We start from the raw sequence: 20,223 nt of genomic DNA, 5'->3' as shown, positions 1-20,223 counted from the left end.
ATGCCACAAGCAATGAGGGAGCGTGCAATTGGCATGCTGACAGCAGGAATGTCAACCAGATCTGTCGCCCGTGCATTGAATGTTCATTTCTCAACCATAAGCCGTCTCCACAGGCGTTTCAGAGAATATGGCAGCACATCCAACCGGCCTCACAACCGCAGACCTCGTGTAACCACACCAGCCCAGGACCTCCACATCCAGCAGGTTCACCTCCAAGATCGTCTGAGACCAGCCACCCAGACAGCTGCTGGAACAATTGGTTTGCACAACCAAACAATTTCTGCACAAACTGTCAGAAACCGTCTCAGGGAAGCTCAACTGCATGCCCGTCGTCCTCATCGGGGTCTTGACCTGACTCCAGCTCGTCGCCGTAACAGACTTGTGTGGGCAAATGCTCACATTCGATGGCATCTGGCACGTTGGAGAGGTGTGCGCTTCACGGATGAATCATGGTTCACATTGTTCAGGGCAGATGGCAGCTGAGAATGTCCCAGTTCTTGCATGGCCAGCATACTCACCGGACATGTCACCCATTGAGCATGTTCGGGATGTGCTTGACCGGCGTATACGACAGCGTGTACCAGTTCCCACGAATATCCAACAACCTCGCACAGCCATTGAAGTGGAGTGGACCAACATTCCAAAGGCCACAATTGACAATCTGATAGACTCCATGCGACGATGTGTTGCACTGCATGAGGCAAATGGTGGTCACACCAGATACTGACCGGTTCTGGGTCCCCAGACCCCCAATAGCGCAAAAAACTGCACATTCCAGGGTGGCCTTTTGTTGTGGGCAGTCTGAGGTACACCTGTGCACTACTCATGATGTCAGATCAGCATCCTGATGTGGCACACCTGTGAGGTGGGATGGATTATCTCAATATGGCAGATGTGCCCACTACCACACATTTGGACTGATTTGTGACCACTGTTTGGGAGGGATGGTTATATTGTGTATCTGGAATGAATTTTCGGTCTCTACGTCCATCCCATGGGGAATGGGAGCAGTAACAAAGGTGTTGCGTTTATATTTTTGTTGAGTGTATCTAAACTGTGTAGTAGTAATATGAGAAATCAGTAATCTGAGAAATGTAATTTCTCACCCTGACCGGTTGAGGCAGATGGCCGCCCCTCCCTGAGCCTGGTTCTGCCGGAGGTTTCTTGCTGTTAAAAGGGAGTTTTTCCTTCCCACTGTTGCTCATAGGGGGTCATATGATTGTTGGGTTTTTCTCTGTATGTATTATTGTAAGGTTTAACTTATTATGTAAGTGCCTTAAGTTGACTATTGTTGTGATTAAGCACTGAATAAATAATGTCTAAAACTGAAGTTGATACTTGAGGTGGTGTGTGAATGACATTTTGAAAAATTTAAATTGTGTGTGGAAAGACATTTCTTGTAGTTAAGCAAATACTTCAATGAACTCATTTTGTTTGGTAATGGAATAGGATTTAATTTTATCAGAAATCCGTACAGTAATTTTGGCTGTGGATCACAGGGTGCAGAGTGGGGGTCACCCAGAGTCATAATCCAGTGAGATATCTGCGTCACCTCTTATAGTTTTCCTGTAATCTGAGGTCAAAGATGAGAATATTAAAAGTACAGTAGAGTAAATTGTGCAAAGTTTACTATCAATTTTCTCAAAATCCGTACAGTAATTTTGGCTGTGGATCACAGGGTGAAGACTGGAGATGGCCTAGATTCATAATCCAGTGAAATATCTGCGTCACCTCTTACAGTTTTCCTGTAATCGGAGCTCAAAGATGTCAATATGTAGAGTACAGTAAAGCAAAATGGGAAGATTTTACTATCAATTTTCTCAAAAACTGTACAGTAATTTTTGCTGTGGATCACAGGGTGCAGAGTGGCGACAGCCTAGATTCAGAATCCAGTGAAATATCTGCGTCACCTCTTATGGTTTTCCTGTAATCTGAGCTCAAAGATGAGAATATATAGAGTATAGTACAGTAAATTGTGCAAAGTTTACTATCAATTTTCTCAAAATCCGTACAGTAATTTTTGCTGTGGATCACAGGGTGCAGAGTGGGGGTCACCCAGAGTCATAATCCAGTGAGATATCTGCGTCACCTCTTACAGTTTTCCTGTAATCTAAGCTCAAAGATGAGAATATATAGAGTACAGTAGAGTAAATTGTGCAAAGTTTACTATCAATTTTCTCAAAATCCGTACAGTAATTTTGGCTGTGGATCACAGGGTGAAGACTGGAGATGGCCTAGATTCATAATCCAGTGAAATATCTGCGTCACCTCTTACAGTTTTCCTGTAATCGGAGATCAAAGATGTCAATATGTAGAGTACAGTAAAGCAAAATGGGAAGATTTTACTATCAATTTTCTCAAAAACTGTACAGTAATTTTGGCTGTGGATCACAGCATGCAGAGTGGGGGTCACCCAGAGTCAGAATCCAGTGAGATATCTGCGTCACCTCTTTCAGTTTTCCTGTAATCTGAGCTCAAAGATGAGGACATTAAAAGTATAGTTGAGTAAATTGGGTAAATTTTATTGTTAATTTTCTCTGAATCATACAGTAATTTGGGCTGTGGATCACAGGGGTGAAAGTGGAGATTAACCAAAACTGGGAGTGGATTGTGAAGTAAAATAGTGTCAGGACAGAAAACACTGCGTTTCTAAGCCAGTCGGCACCTATACCGTAATATGCGTAAGAGTAGTGCAACAACATTTTAGGTGCGGCTGGCGGGGCGGCTAGCTTGACTGCGACTTCGTAAGTGAGGGCTCACTTGACCGCAGTGTGGTTACCTTGTGAAGCTCGGTCACGTGACCGCGCAGCAACAAATCACAGCAGAGCCGGAAAAGGAGGCGGAGCAAAGTGTCTGTGCAGGAGAGGAGAGTCGAACAGAGAGAGCTGCTTTTTCATGAAACGGGAGTAAAGTAGTGAACTTACAGGAACATATACCACTACCAACGTTTGGATCGATGTCTGCATCGATCTGCACACCCTCGTCTCCTGGATCGTAGCTGAGATCAGCGTGAACCACGTGGGTCTCTGCTCCCTGATCTGTTTCCTGTGTTTGGAAAGAATTCCAGCTTCATCACGGAGTTTCTCTCGGTTTGTGGGCTCATCTAAAGGTAAGCACCGAGCTAACTTTAATGTGGGTTCAGTTTATGTTGAGTTTAGCTCTGTTGAGAATAATAGATTGTTTGGTATACACTGGAGTTAAACAGACTGTAGAGTTTGTGATTGCTTGCAACATTATGAAATGGCGGTTGCCAGGGAGTAAGAATACATATAGAAAAATAGTCTTGGAGTATGAACAAAAGGATGGGCTGCAGGCAGGGCTCTAGAGTGCGACCAAATTGGTCGCTAATGCGACCAAATTTTTCAATGGTGCGACTAAAAAAAATCTTTGGTCGCACTACAACAACAAAAAAAATCTCCGCAACTCTCCGTGTGGTCAACAACAGACACACGTTATGCCCCTATCGTGGACTAAACCAATCAGAGATAGTCAGGGGCGGGACCTCTCTGATTGGTCGTGGTCCAGTTGAAAGTGCAGGTGGAGAGAGGGAGGTGAGTAGTTTGAATAAAGCGATATCGAATCATTAAATCCTGAATTGACTTTTAAATATAACTTTGTTTTGCCAGAAACGCCAGATTCTCAGATTAAACTATTTCAACATCCACCAAACATTAAGTGAGAGCAGGTACACGGATTCCACACAAAGACGTAAACACACACCCGACGCATCATCAATCAGTTTTGTCTCTTCGATCAAAGGAGCTTGCAAAGAAAAGCGTCTGGACTCCTATAAGTTGCTTGAAGACGTCTCACCTCTCATCCGAGAAGCTTCTTCAGTTCTTTGTCTTTCTCGCCTTTCTCACCTGACACGGCAGACGGACTGTCGGAGCTCAGCGATTCTGCTGCGTCGGGTCAGCTCTGTGTTTACGTCTCCAACCAAAATTGACCGAGGCAGCAGCAAAAGAAGCAGCAAACTAACTTCACATTTGATAAATGTCATCATGAATTCCCTCTGACATTTGCTGTTTTGCTTCCACCACGATAAAAATCACACTTCATGCACAGCTCTCTCTCTCTCTGTCAAGGGCATAGATGTGGCATGGACGGAAGGGACATGTCCCCACCAATATCCAGCGATTATTGAATTGTCCCCACCAATAATTTGATCTCTTTGAGTAAAGAAAAACAAACCTGATAGAAAAAAAAAAAAAGAAAAGATCTGTCATTGTCTCATTCACCCAGCGGTGCAGAAAAAGTTAAATTATGCTCTCTACTGGAGTGTAACAGGTATTACAATTAAATAACATGAGATATGCATTAAATTATTGTCTTGACAACTTTGGACCAGTATCAGAAAGTTCCAGGTAAGACCAGAGATGGGCAGTAACGCGTTACAATTAGCGTCCATCGTGCATGGGAAGAAAACTTCTTTTTACAGTGAAAAAAACCCCTAAACTTCCAAGCAAGCACCGAGTGCGCAACGACGTAATGGGAAATTCACAGAGAAACTCGCGGATTCTTCAACTGACCGCAGCACACCTGCACCAGGGTAAACCGCCGCCTACCGCAGTCCTGCTTTACAGGTGAAAATAGAGTAACAGGACCGCTGAGTTTTTGACTTTATTTATTTTCTGCTGTGTTTTACGTGCATCTATTTGAAAGAGTGAGTGTAAACACAAAAAATATTTTATTTTATGTGCTGGAATGTGCAGAAAATAGGTTTAAATGTTAAACTAATTTATTCAAGTCAGAGAATGTTGCATATAATTAAATCTTTGCTTGATGCATGAAGTTAAAAGATTAAAACTGATAAAACAAGTTAAAAAAAAGAGACTTTTCCATTTGATTACATTTTGTATGAAGGATTATGTAGAAAAAGTAGAATTGGGCTGAAAGATCTATCGCTTTATCACCTCTTCAGGTTGTAAATCGTGTTTTTAAAAAGTAACTAAGTAATTAATTACTTTTGAAAATAAGTAATCAGTAAAGTAACGGGATTACTTTTTGGGGGAAGTAATCAGTAATTAGTTACTGATTACTTTTTTCAAGTAACTTGACCAACACTGGGTAAAACTATGGAGCCTTGAAAGGATCAGCAGAGAAGGAACCACTCAATGATAGATAAGATGTGATTTGAATAGAAACTGTATTGAAAGTTGTAAAGTTTACAAACCCTGCCTGTCTAAAGCCGGCATCCTACAGTGCACAAACGCACATTAAAGGGCTTAAAAATAAAATCAAAACCAACATCCTCTTCAAGGAAATTCTCCAAAGAGTTTCAATTAAAGAGCTTCTGCTCCTGTTGCTCAGTGCACTTCTCTTTGGAAAGAGAAATTAGAGTTCCTTGTGTGTGTGTGTGTGTGTGTGTGTGTGTGTGTGTGTGTGTGTGTGTGTGTGTGTGTGTGTGTGTGTGTGTGTGTGTGTGTTTCTGTCCATTGGTTCTAACGCTACCCGGGTAGATGTTTAAAGTGTTAGTCTTATCTGTGTCAAGAAATGTAGTAATAGTCCTGAGGTTCGCGGAAGATGGATCCCACGGCTGGCCACACCGCACCCGGGTCCGTCAACAGTCACTCTCTTGGGATTGGCTCGCCACTTAACCCACAGGGTTCAGATCTCGAATGATCCTGTCCTGGTCAAAAACCAATCTATGCACACAGTTCAGAGTGCATACATTACTATTTTATCTATGCTTCTTCCATCACTCATCTTTTAGCCAAGTATTGCTCAAGTATAACAAATTATTTTAGTTATACAGCGTCTCAACCATCATGAAATAACTTGAGTTACATCACACAAGGTCTTAGTGCAACAGAAAATATACCTTATATTTACCATTTTTAAGAATAAATAAACTTGTAAGACTCTCCCATATTTATCCTTTTAACAGCTCGCTTTTAACTGTTCTTCTTTTTAAGATATTTCAACTTGAATTATTTCTCAGAAAAATATATCAACTTCTTTAAACATTAATACGTTCAACAGAGTAATGAGATCCCTCACATTTTATAATCACATTTTATGAACTTTTTGCATCTTTATCAAATGAGTTAACTTTTAAGTCAACAAAACTAAAAGCTGTGCATTTAAGCACTACATGACGATATTACTGCTTCTCCAACGTTTTGGAAAGCTAACTAAATCAACTGAATCACAGTAATGTTAGAACACACAGAAATACACAGAAATCACTAAGCAGTAGCTTAATACTAGCGGTTAGCTGGGCACATTTTAATATATTCTTTAGCACTTAAAATTAAACATCTGTACATCAGTGATGTTACAGTACTTTAAACATAAATATCACAACTCCGATTGGTTGTTTTTAAACAGGAAATATATTAACAGCAGTCAACTACATGTCTTCATGGCGCTTACATTCATGTAGCATCCCTTACCGGGGCTAGTGGTGAGATAGCTCGCCCGGCTGACGCAGCTTCCCACGACCGTATTTCACAGATTTCAGATCCTAATAAATAGCCATCTGTTAACAGCTAGTATGTGAAGATAAATTGCGAATTTAACTTTTATTTCAGCTTTTCTTACCAGGATCTTCCAGCTAATTTGGCAGTTGCCTCTTGAGTAATGGCGTCCACAATAGGAAATGTTGACTAACAGAAAGTCATCTCAAGGCATACTCGCCTCCTAGCGGCGGGGAGGGAAAATTACACCTCCAACCTTATGCAGCAGCACAACCCACAAATCTGATGTGGGTTACAGGAGTCCTACCTCATGTGACAAATATGGCCAATGCGATTGGCTGTGCCTTTCAGGGAGCTCTGTTTAGTTTTAGCAGCGGCAAGCCTGCGCTGCGAGGACCTGCAAAAAGGACAGGACGGCAGCAACAAGGAAGAACCTGGATATACACTCAACAAAAATATAAACGCAACACCTTTGTTACTGCTCCCATTCCCCATGGGATGGACGTAGAGACCTAAAATTCATTCCAGATACACAATATAACCATCCCTCCCAAACAGTGGTCACAAATCAGTCCAAATGTGTGGTAGTGGGCACATCTGCTATATTGAGATAATCCATCCCACCTCACAGGTGTGCCACATCAGGATGCTGATCTGACATCATGAGTAGTGCACACCTCAGACTGCCCACAACAAAAGGCCACCCTGGAATGTGCAGTTTTGTCTCACAGCAAAATGCCACAGATGCCACAAGCAATGAGGGAGTGTGCAATTGGCATGCTGACAGCAGGAATGTCAATCAGATCTGTCGCCCGTGCATTGAATGTTCATTTCTCAACCATAAGCCGTCTCCACAGGCGTTTCAGAGAATATGGCAGCACATCCAACCGGCCTCACAACCGCAGACCTCGTGTAACCACACCAGCCCAGGACCTCCACATCCAGCAGGTTCACCTCCAAGATCGTCTGAGACCAGCCACCCAGACAGCTGCTGGAACAATTGGTTTGCACAACCAAACAATTTCTGCACAAACTGTCAGAAACCGTCTCAGGGACGCTCAACTGCATGCCCGTCGTCCTCATCGGGGTCTTGACCTGACTCCAGCTCGTCGCCGTAACAGACTTGTGTGGGCAAATGCTCACATTCGATGGCGTCTGGCACGTTGGAGAGGTGTGCGCTTCACGGATGAATCATGGTTCACATTGTTCAGGGCAGATGGCAGCTGAGAATGTCCCAGTTCTTGCATGGCCAGCATACTCACCGGACATGTCACCCATTGAGCATGTTCGGGATGTGCTTGACCGGCGTATACGACAGCGTGTACCAGTTCCCACGAATATCCAACAACCTCGCACAGCCATTGAAGTGGAGTGGACCAACATTCCACAGGCCACAATTGACAATCTGATAGACTCCATGCGATGATGTGTTGCACTGCATGAGGCAAATGGTGGTCACACCAGATACTGACCGGTTCTGGGTCCCCAGACCCCCAATAGCTCAAAAAACTGCACATTCCAGGGTGGCCTTTTGTTGTGGGCAGTCTGAGGTACACCTGTGCACTACTCATGATGTCAGATCAGTATCCTGATGTGGCACACCTGTGAGGTGGGATGGATTATCTCAATATAGCAGATGTGCCCACTACCACACATTTGGACTGATTTGTGACCACTGTTTGGGAGGGATGGTTATATTGTGTATCTGGAATGAATTTTAGGTCTCTACGTCCATCCCATGGGGAATGGGAGCAGTAACAAAGGTGTTGCGTTTATATTTTTGTTGAGTGTAAGAAAGTATTTTTCAAAGAAACCTGTAAGTCACTTAAAGCCAAGTTCACTCATAAAATGTGTCTGTCATAATAACTTTACAGGCTATGCTAGGCTTTGGCCAGCATCAGTCTAAAATTGTATGTAACCACGAATAACGTGTTTTGGAAACTAACTGCACAACAGGCAGCACTATTAATTCTCTCAGTCTCAGAGCAGCATTTCTAATTTTGATTGAAACTGTCAGAGAAAACGGCAGCTTCGAGCAAGCCAGGATATTAGTTTACTTAGGCTGTTAAAATTGTATGTCTAACGTTAAAATGTTGGTGACACAATAATTTCATCCTATGGCACTGACATATTCATACGGTTAATTTTTGAGACAAATATCTTGAGGTAGTCATGATTTTGCAACTATTCCACCTTGTAGTGCAGTTTGCACAAATTGTTTTAAAAATGCACTCACCCTGCAAACATTACTGATGAGTCACGATCTGCACAAATTGACAGAAACACTGAAGCAGCTACCCGTTTTATTCTTATTGTCATGTATGTCCTAATTGTCAGGTAACAGTGCAGCTCTGCCATGCTGTAGCTCGGACAGAGGTGAAGAGGCCAGGTCACGGGTGACTGACTGATGATTTGGTGCTATAGATTAACTAGTATTTATCATCATAACAATTGTTAGGCTGCTGATGTAAATTGATTCATTAGTGTATATTTGACAAATAATCTGAATTGACAGGTCTCACTTTTTATATGGCACGAATCAATGTGTTATTTTATCAGGTGGCACGGCGGGGGAAAAGTCACTCGGGTCAGAACATGGGGTGCCACCATCATCCCCTGCCCCGGCGTCTGCCGGAGCGAGCGGTCGGTACGGTGAGAGCCTGTCCCGGTGCAACACCACCATGCGCCCCGGGCCCGGCATGCGGATACGGTACACCACGTCTGTTAGCTGCTCCACGACCTCCGCCGGCCCTTGCCAGTGACTGCAGAGTTTGGGGGACACTCCTCTCTTGCGAACCAGGCAATACACCCAAACCTTGTCGCCAGGCATGAAAACCCCCCCTCGGCACTTGGTGTCGTAGGCTCTTTTCTGTCGTACTCCGGCGCTGGCCTGGGCCTGGCGGGTGTAGTCATGAACCATCTGCAGCCGCTCCCTCAGCCTCCTGTAGTAGTCCATCTCTGGCCCACCATCAATCTCCAGCTCGGGGGGGGGGGGGCGAACACCAGATCCACAGGCGTCCGGAGCTCCCGTCCAAACATCAGAGCGGCAGGTGTGCACTGGCTGGACTCCTGCACCGCAATCCGATACGACCAAAGGACCAGGGGCAGATGTCGGTTACAATCTCGCTGGTGAGAATGGCGAGCTGGGTGGCCAGCGTGCGGTTGAAGCGCTCAACCAAGCCATCGCTTTGTGGGTGGAGCGGTGTGGTTCTCGTCTTCTCCACCCCCAGTTGCCAGCAGATCTCCCCGAAGACCTTCAATTCGAAGTTACGCCCCTGGTCACTGTGGAGCTCAGCTGGGACCCCAAAACGGGTGAACATCTCCTCCACCATCTTCTCGGCCGTCGTCGTTGAGCTCTGGTCCGGCACCGCGTAGGCCTCTGGTCACTTCGTGAAATAGTCCATAGCTACCAACACATACCGGTTCCCTGACTCGGTGACGGGGAAAGGCCCTAGGACTTCCACTCCCACTCTTTCCATTGGGGCCCCCACCAGGTACTGCTGAAGGGGGCAGTGGAGCGTTGAGTTGGGCCCTTCTGTGCCGTGCAGGTGTCACAGCAGTGCACATGAAGTTCCACATCCCATTGACAGCCAGGCCAGTAGAACCGTCCCCTGAGGCTGCGGAGAGTTTTGGCGTTCCCATAGTGTCCTGCCCCCACCGAGCCGTGGACCAGCTCAAGCACCTGCGACCGCAGCGACCGAGGCACCAACAGCTGCAGGAGATCTCTGCCCTGACCGGGGGCCCGCCATCTCCGGTACAGGACGCTGTCGTGCGTCTCCAGATTGTTGTGCTGGGAGTAGTAGGCCTTCACCTCGGGCTCCTGTCCCGACACCCCTGTCCAGGCGGGGCATTGCGCCGCCTCGAGCCAGGCCCCCACCTGAACCAACGTCGCGTCGGCCTCCTGCTCCCGCTTCAGCTGCTGCGTTGTCAATGGGAGCCACCCCCCTCCGCTGGCTGTGGCCTGAGCAGTAGCCACCCCCAGCACCTCCTGGGCCCGCTCCTCCTGTCGCAGGCAGTAGCGGCACTCCACGGCTACGCAGGGCCGTCTGGAGAGGGCATCAGTGTTGCCATGCTGTCGACCTGCCCGATGCTGGATCTCGAAGTCATAGCCCTGAAGGACCTCCAGCCAGCAGGCCACCTGCCCTTCTGGGTGTTTGAAGTTCAGGAGCCAAGTCAGAGATGCATGGTCAGTGCGCAGGAGGAACCGGCAGCCGTGCAGATATGGCTGGAAGTGCTGCACCGCTAGCACTACGGCCAGCAGCTCCCACCGGGTCACGCCGTAGTTCCTCTTGGCTCGCCCCAAGGCACGACTGAAGTACGCCACCACCCGTTCTCCAGCCTCGTCCTGCTGGGAAAGGACCACCCTGACTCCTACACTGCTAGCGTCAGTGTCCACAATGAAAGGTTGCCGGGTGTCGGGGTAGGCCAGGACTGGGGCTCTGGTGAGGGCCTCCTTCAGCTGTGCAAAAGCCGCAGCACAGGCCTCCTCCCAGCCAAACAGCTGTCCCTTGTCAGTCAGACGGTGGAGGGGGTTGGCCATCGTCGCGAACCCCTTGATGAACCGACGTTAGTAGGAGGATATGCCCAGGAAGCTCCGCAGTTCTTTGACGTTCGAGGGAGTCGGCCAGTCCCGGACCGCAGCCACTTTTGCGGGGCCAGTGGCAACACCTCGAGCGCTGATCACATGGCCCAAGAACGTGGTCTCTCTCGCCAACAGCCAGCATTTCGCGGGGTTGAGCTGCAGCCCAGCTCGTCGGATGGCACTCAAGACCTCGCTCAGGTGAGACAATCCAATGTCCAATGGTGAATGCAGTCTTAGGCCTTGCGTCGGGGGCTAGCTCCACCTGCCAGTAACCGCTGCGTAGGTCGAGGGAGCTGAACCAACTGGAGCCGGTAACATAATCTAGGGCCTTGTCGATCCGCAGCAGCGGGTACGAGTCCTTCTTGGTGACTGCATTGAGACGGCGAAAGTCCACGCAGAACCTCGGGCTGCCATCCTTCTTACCCACCAGAACCACGGGTGCCGCCCATGGGCTATTGGATGGCTTGATCACCCCAGCCGCAGCCATCTCACGGATCTTCTCTTCTGCTACCTGCCGTTTTGAGAGGGGCAGCCGGTGTGGGCGCAGACGGATGGGCTGAGCAGAGCCGGTGTCGATGGTGTGCTGGACCAGACTCGTCTGCCTACAGACTTTGTCACTGGTGGCAAAGATGTCCACATTCTTGTCCAGGAGGCACCTCAACCGCTGGCGCTGGTCAACGTTGAGGCCTACGCTGCTGCGCTGCCAAAGGTCATCAACAGCCTCGATGGTCTCGGTCGAAGGAGGTTTGTCAGGCTGAGAGGCTGAGGCGAGTGGAGATGACCCACAGCCACCGGCATCCGAAATCTGCTGAGCGGCAGCTGCCCGACGCCTGTCTCGTCTGGTCCCCGCTCCCTGCTTTTGGCCGCGCTGGAGAGCAAAAGTCTCTGCGCCAAGAGTGATAGCCAGCTTCGCGGTGTCGACGCAGGCCCCCCAGCGGCTCAGCAGATCCAGGCCAATGATGCACTGGTCTTGAATGTTGGTGAGCCAGAAGTCGTGCACCAGCTCTAGATCCTTCACTCGGATCCGCAACGGTTTCTTCCCCCGCATAACAGTTTTCTCCCCCGTCACTGTCATCAGCTGGGTGTCTGTGGGCAACCAACCCTTCACCAGTGGCCCGGATGTTTCAGGGAGCACGCCAGGTCGTATCAGGGAAATGGTAGACCCCGTGTCCACCAGGGCCTGGCATAGCTGGTCCTCAACACAGCAGCTCAGGTAGAGTCCCTTGAGGTGCCACCACTGTGCATCGTCCTTGGAGGGGAAGAGGAAGCTGGACCGGTGGTCCCCTCGCTACACCGCTCCCTCCTCATTTCCCTGAGGCTGCATAGTTCTGGTCTTCGGGGCTGGTGCTGGGCAGTCACGCGCCACGTGGCCAGACTCATTGCACCGGTAGCAGCGGTCGGTCGGTCGACGAGGACGCCTCCGGGGCACCGAGGGTTGCAGCTGGGACATCTCGGCGACACCCCCCCCCTCCCCGTCGCAGTCTGCGGCTCTGATTTGGGGGTAGTTTGGTGGGGCGGCGCCTGCTGGTTAGGTCGCGAGGTGAGCTTCGGCTCGGCCCTTTCAGCCTCAAGGAGCGCCTCACGGAGGGTCTGAGGCATGGCCAGGCGGACGTGTTGGCGTAGTCGCTCTGGGAAAAGTCCTTGCAGAAAAGCATGCAGGCTAAGCTCCTCACAGGCTGCCGCTGGAAACTCCGGGTAGCCACGACGAGCATACAGCAACACGTCTGCTGCAAAGGTGCCCAGGCTCTCCCCCGATCGACGGCTCCGGTTGGTTAGCTGCTCTCTGCTCTGATCAGTGGAGTGCCGCTGCCCGAATCGCCTTTCGAGTGCACGTTGAGGGCCTGGAGCTCATGCTGCTCTGCCGGGGCTAGGTCAAGGAGTATCTGCAGTGCATCTCCCTCTAATGCTAGCACTAGGTGTGTAGCAGTCTCCTCTTCACTCCAGCCACTATGTCTGGCAGCCAGCCGCACTTGTGAGAGGTAGGGCTCTAGCGGGGTTAGCCCGTTGTATTTCGGTACCTTAACTGGTGTGGTAGGCATGACTGCTCGCGGTTGGGGGCTCGGCGTGTAGGTCGACAGGTCGCGGTGCGCTCGCGCCATCGGGACCCGTCGGGGGACTGACATGGCCATTATATTAATCCTCCCACTGAGGGAAAGGGATAATAAGTTCTAGCAGGTGATGTCCTTTTTCAGACTCTTCAACATTGGCAGGTAGTTTATTTTATAAAGATCTTTGTAACAGCCGGAGATCCAGATTTCGAGGAATTTAAACTTTTTATTATTTATTTTGAATGGTATTAGATTAAATGGGATATTTTTTGCAGCTGCATTGATTGGGATGAATTCACTTTTCTGACGATTTATTTTGTAGGCAGACATTGAACCGAATCTTTGTAGAGTGCTTAGTAGTTTCGAGGTGTTTAGGGTGGGGTCAGTTATAAAAAGCAATATATCGTCTGCGTAAAGAGAAACTTTGTATTCTTGGCCTCCTTTAACGACTCCTGTGATACTGGTTCTTGCCGTATGGCATTGTTAATGCTGTATGAAACAGAAATGAAGGAGAAAATGTTTTTGTTCATCTGTTTTTATATAAGCTTTGTTTGATTTGTAGAGTATCTGAGGCTGAGACCACGGGACTGTAAAAACATGATTGCCAGGCTTCATTTCTGTACTGAACAGTCATTTTAAGATTAGCTAGTAAATAACCATTAGCTAATGTTTTTCATGAGACTAAAGTCATCTCACTTTGGTAATGTAAATATAATATGGGAAATATTAAAGTTATTTTTATATTAATCATTATTAGTTATTACAGCAGTGAACTTGAACTTTGTCAAATACTGAGCTTCAGTAAAGATTCAAATTGCATTTATTTATATTTCCTATCACCTTAAATCGTCACTCAAAGACAATTATCTTTGACAGTGTATATATAGATGTATTATATATAAGATACAAATATTGTTATTTCATTTTGTTGGCATTACTAAATTAGTCTCAATTCTTATACATATGTGTAACAAGAAAATGTCAGAGCTGTGATAACTGTTTCTGATAGAATGAAGAGTAGACTGATATATTAAATATTCCTTTATTGGGTGAGAAAATCAGACCATGTCATAACTGCTTTAAGTCATACAGAATAGATATCAGAGCCTTAAACAGGCTGACTTCTGCTAAATGGGTCAAACTGGGCAAAAAGTATACAAACACATAACATCATTATAGAATATGATGTAACACTATAGATCAACTTACCTCAGAATATATAAAGCATATAAACAATTACAGCAATGCGATGCAACAAACGCAGCAGTACTACTAATCCACAATATTCAAAGCTTCATATAACTGAAACAAACATGGGCACTTATTTTCAGGTCCATTCTGCTGCTGATACATACTTTAGGTTTCTGAATATTCTAAACATCACACACACTCCTTTGTGCCTTTTGCTTTGCCCTGTCCAGATGTTTACCATAAAGGACAGTGACTATATTAGAACTTATAGGTAAATGAATACCACAAACATAAACTAACTTCAATGTTAGTGCTTTCAAAGTCTGGGGTAAAACCCAGATGTGGCCATGTAGAGCCAACATATATCAAACACTTCTGAGCTAAATTTTTACAACAGACTGATAGATCTTTCCTCTATATCTATGCAGTGTACTGTACTCTTTACTATTGTAGGGCAATAGACCCATTTAAACAGTGTAAACCCTCTCAAAGGAATTTACAATCATCTTTACTTTGCCCACATCAGTGATTGGGGAAACCAAAACAATCACATTAAACACTGGAAGAACTACCTCATTCTTTAGGTGCTTCAGGCATATTTGAGGCCAATCAAAAATCCCTCAATGAAATGTGACGAACCCAAAATCTTACCTATACCTCCTCCCTCACAGAGAGAATTATTATGACCTTGTTTTCTGCTTGATCGTCACCTAAGGATTTACATCCCTGATAAGGAGGAGTCCCACTGTGTGTTCAATGTCTCCCATTACAATGGCCTCACTGTGTTAACATTCCACATGCATGCAAACTGGTGACAGGAGTGCTCTTACTATAGTAAAGTGAGAAAGTGATATTACTTTAACTAATGTGATATGATTAAATATGTGATTAATACATGAGAAGAAAAATCTGCCTCCACAACACCTACAGGCCAGTGGACACTCTTTCACTGATGAGGATGTACACATCCTGGACAGGGAGGAACGCCGGTTTGCGTGTGGAGTCGAGGAGGCCATCTACATGAGAAGGGAAAGACCATCTCTGAATCGAGCAGGGGGCCTAAGGGGACATCTTTCGCCATCTTACAATGCTGTGATTGCAGCCATTCTCCAACTCTCTGTGAATGGTACTCATGGCCATTGATCAGTGGTCATGAGAATTTACATAATTATGATGAAGGAACTGACCTACCAGCCCATTGTTCCTTCAGTGGTTCTAGTTACTGTTTACAAGATTGGGGAAACCTGCAGTCAGCTGAGACTGAAGAAGTCACTTGGATGAGTGACGAAACGTTTCTCCCACTGAAAACACTACGTCCTGATGAACAGAATCAACTTTTCGAGATTTACTTACCTGGATGATTGAGCATGCATCAAGAAGAATTTCGAATGGATTACCTTGCTGAATCCTTTTAGACAAGGGACACATAGGTGATGTTCTCCAGTGCCCATTGTAATGCGGAGAAGCTCACTTTACGATTGTTGTATCACCATCAACACAGGAGCACCACAGGGATGTGTCCTCTCGCCACTGCTCTACTCCCTCTACACTTCAGACTGTGTGGCCACCCATGGCTCCAACACCATTGTGAAGTTTGCTGACGACACAGTGGTGTTGGGTGCCATCTCCAACAACGATGAGGCGGCCTACATGGACGAAGTGAACAATCTGGCATCGTGGTGCCAGGACAACCACCTCCAGCTGAACGTCAGCAAGACCAAGGAGCTGGTGGTGGACTTCAGAAGGGGTCAGCACAGAGACTACAAGCCCATTATCATCAATGGAGCTCCAGTGGAGAGGGTGCAGTCCTTCAAGTATCTTGGTGTCCACATCTCCTCAGACCTGACATGGTCTGCCCACATTCAGGTCCAGACCAAAAAGGCTAGGCAGCGCCTGTATCACCTACGACAACTGAGGAAGTTCAGGGTCTCTCCAAAGATCCTCAGGATTTTCTATACAGGCGCTGTGGAGAGCATCCTCACACAGAAAATGACATTGACATGACAGGGACTTAGGACTTACTATCTAATCGTGTCCCACATAGGTGATGTTCTCCAGTGCCCATTGTAATGCGGAGAAGCTCACTTTACGATTGTTGTATAGTTAGTTCCAATCATGCAAAAATAAAAAATGTAATCCGATCCATTAAATATCACGAAAGCACCTCACAAAACTTGCAACACGCCGTAACTCACCTCAGAACGTTAGCACGTCGAGCAGTATGCATCACGTGATAGAGCAGCTGTGGCATGCGGGACCTGTCCTGGTCTGGATAGCCTGTGGAGCTTCGCTAGCAACCCGGCATTTCATCTCCGACAAAGTTATCCCAGAGAGAAGTAAAGCAAGTGTGTAAGTCCATCTCTGAATGTTTGTAAAGCATTCCCACGTTAAGCTTAACAAGCGACTGCCTCTCGCTCTCCGGCTGCTACTTCAATCGTGAAACTGATCAATGATCAGCTGATCGGCTTTTCTGTCGCGAGTCCGTCTCTCTTGTTTGTTTTTGGCCCACTTTGCACCAGAAAGAGGAAACCAGCGGCTGAACAACAGCAGCACGTTTAAGCTTGATAAGCTGTTGTTAGAATTTATTTAATATTACTTTCTACACCAGGATCTTTTTCTACGTAGCTGACGGCTGGTAACTGTGCAGGGGCGGATCTAGCAAAGTCTAGCCAGGGGGGCCGATAGGGCATGAACAGGGAAAAGGGGGCACAAAGACATACTTTTCTTTCTTATTCTCATTTAAAATGTCGAGCTTTTAATAAATAATTATCTGACACCCAAAGTTTTAATTTGATGTAAAAGGAATAGAAGTCAATTACTGTATATAGTGACTATTAAGTCTAATATGTATACCCTAGTAAGCTATAGTACTTTTTACTTTGGGAAGGTACCATCTGTGCAGTCTGCAATTTTGTTGAAGAAAGATGTTGAATCTATTTAATATTTCTTGAAAAATAATTGATTTCTGTGCATTTTTTTTCACACTGCATCAAATTAAGGTTGATTACGTCGATTAAGCATCATGAGGTGGCACGTGAGGGGTGGTTCCCTATTGTTTATTTATTTATTTTTGTTGTTGCTGGGAGTTGGAACCCTATTAGTTAGGTTGCTTAATATTTACGCTAAGTACTCTTTAAAATACCAGAATAGGGAGGATGGTGTAGGTTTAAGTTTATTAGATTGATCAGTATTGCTGAACTATGAAATATTTTTTTTGTATACAGGTATAACAGAATAGCTTTAGTGTAGTTGTTGTTTTAAACTTGAGTATGAACTTGCAGAGTTGCAAAATGCAGCAAGATATTTTAAAAAACAGTTTTGTTGATTAAAAAACACTATATCGGATTCATATCGGTATCGGCAGATATCCAAATTTATGGTATCGGTATCGGACATAAAAAAGTGGTATCGTGCCATCTCTAATAAGTTTATTCCCATGTAACCAGGTGTATGTCATGGTAAAGCATCCCTCACACATTTGAATTTGAATGTATTTATTTAAAAGGCACAGTGCAGTTTGACATAGTCCAAGTACAAAACATGAAACTGATGTAACGGACATAAGTTTATAGCTATTGCAAATTTTCAACAATTGTCACTTGTTGGGCTTACAATCAAAATAAATACATTTTACCATAAAACATACATTTTCATAAAGCCAAAATACATCGTAAATACAACTACAATTAATAGACAATAAATAAAAATAATAACATTAGTTAAAATGAAAACATCTCTGATTTCCCTTTAACCAAACTTTAACCTTCAATGGAAAGGATCTGATGTCTGTAATCAATTTGATTTTGGTTGGAAGTGGGTTACACAGATTACAAGCCTTTATGGAAAATGCCGACTGACCAAATTTAGATCTGCGATATGATATCTTGCAGTTTCCGTTCACCATGCTTCTAGTAATACAATTACTATCTTGTCTCTGGATGTATCTATTAAGACACTCTGGGGCCATCCTATATATACCTTTAAAGACTAATTTAAGAAAACACAAATGATTAAAACTCTTAAAACTAAGTAAATTATATTTCTCTAAAATGTGACAATGATGCCAGGGCTGCACGATTTTGCATAATATGAGAATCACGATTTTTTTGCTTAGAATTGAGATCACGATTCTCTCATGATTTTCTTTTCCAATATAAATATTTATTGCACTTATTAACTGCACATCAACTTTGTAACAGTTGAGACTGAACATAAAAACAATGTCTCAATTGTCTACTCTTACTTACAAAACCTTAAAATACTTTTAAGAATAACATTTTGAACAGTATTCTTTCCGTGTGTAAGCTGATGAGAGAGGTACGTATTAGGTATTTTTCTTAAAATGTAAACCACAACTATTACCAAAATATAACACTTAGTTTGGCTGGACCATAAGTCTGTCATTGCCGTGAAATGTTGTACTGCTTGTAATTCGATCTCCACACTTGCCCGACACTGCGTGTATAGAGCAGGTAGTGCAACATTTGAAAAATAGTTGCAGGACGGAACTGTGTAGTGTTTGGGTGTTGATCATTTTCCTAAATCCCTCGTTTTGCACAGTGTTGATGGGAGCCATATCTTTAGCCAGGTGATAACTGATTCATTGCGGGTCATAGAGGAGATTTGTTTAAGAACCTGGCTTCTGAAGCTTGCTTCTGTATCACGTGGTATAAGGCTCTGCCCTTGTCATTTGTTTTTTTTTTTTGTTGGTTTTTTTTGCCTGTCCCATTTGGTTCTTTAGAATTGTTCTTGAGAATTTAGAATTGCCGTCAGAATTGTTGTCTGAAGACCAACAAGGATACCCAATGGATTTATTTTGCCAAATGGATCATCGTGGCATTGCCGTATTGGTCCATTTGATCGACCTTTGTTTTTATTATTTATTTTATTTTATTTTCAGTTGTTACAGACGGGACAGACATGAGTGAGGGATAGGAAAGGGAGAAAGAAAGAGGAAGGAAAAGAAAAACAGAAGGGGAGAGGGACAGTGAGAAAGGGGAAAAAATAATAATAAAATCTCCTGGATCACCTGTTGAGAGAGAAAGAATAGAAAACAAGCAAAAAAAACCCCAAATCAACATACTAAACACAACACCATCGCATTAATCTAGCTAAGTGTAAACAGCAGTAAATACTAAATATTCAATGTTGTTGTGCAGCACGCAGGTCAGACAGCGCACAATGTGCTTTAAAGTAGCAGCCAAGAAAGGTGTAATTTAAGTCTACGAACAGTGAACACCCGTGTGCACACCTGTGTGGATCAGCGCGCTTGTATTCAAATGGTTTCCACATGTAATGGTCTGCAAGAGGATGTAGAGACCCATAGCCCTGTCCCCCAGGGCATGAAGCAGGCATGGAGGAGATCCAGGCCCCAGACATCCACAGGCCCCAGAGTGTGAGAGCCCAAGGAGGACCACCGGAGGGACATCCGTGCCACCCTCATGGGAAGGGCTGAGGATCCCCAGACGAGGCGTCACCCAGTAGCCACCGAGCAGAAGCTAGAGGGGGCAGCACCGGCGTGCCCGCCAGCTCTGCCGGCAGCCAGGTATGCCAGAGTGAACCAAGCTGCAGGCCCAGAGGCCGGAGGCCTGAGAGCCCCCTGCACCCCTGAGGAGGCCTGACCGAGCAACAGGCACCAGGCCCCGCCAAGTAGCCACCGGGAGTGAGCTGGTACATACCTGAGCGCCCAGCCCTGGACACCAAGAAGCACCAATGCACCGACCCCTGAGGGCATCGGTCACGGCAGGGAGTGTGGTGAGGGGAGATAGGCCTTGGAGGGCCTGGGAGTTCCCAGAGAGGTGGAGTCTAAGACCCGACCTGACATATTGACATATAGACACAGACAAACAGGCACACACAGACACAAACATGCATTCCCACCCTCATGCACACATATACAAACACTCAGCACTCACCCAATGTCAGGATTGACATAAATGGACATGTACACATAATCCCACTCCCCAAACATACTCTATACCCT

The 20,223-nt window shown here is 45.7% G+C and overlaps 1 protein-coding gene across 1 annotated transcript in view; it reads left to right on the top strand.

Moving 5' to 3' along the window:
- The first annotated feature begins 2,785 nt into the window (after positions 1-2,785).
- Positions 2,786-20,223, top strand: part of LOC146673231 (uncharacterized) — a 28,689-nt gene continuing 11,251 nt past the window's right edge. Inside the window, exon 1 of the mRNA XM_085401896.1 lies at positions 2,786-3,109. The gene's annotated coding sequence lies outside the window, so the exon portion shown is untranslated. The remainder of the gene's footprint in view (positions 3,110-20,223) is intronic.

This window comes from Rhamphochromis longiceps, linkage group LG3 (genome assembly GCF_057381845.1).
Source record: "Rhamphochromis longiceps isolate RC_006_pf linkage group LG3, R_longiceps_female_GT1.1, whole genome shotgun sequence".
Taxonomy (NCBI): Eukaryota; Metazoa; Chordata; class Actinopteri; order Cichliformes; family Cichlidae; genus Rhamphochromis; species Rhamphochromis longiceps.
The sequence above is the reverse complement of the archived record's forward strand: the minus strand, read 5'-3'. Positions and strand labels throughout refer to the sequence as shown.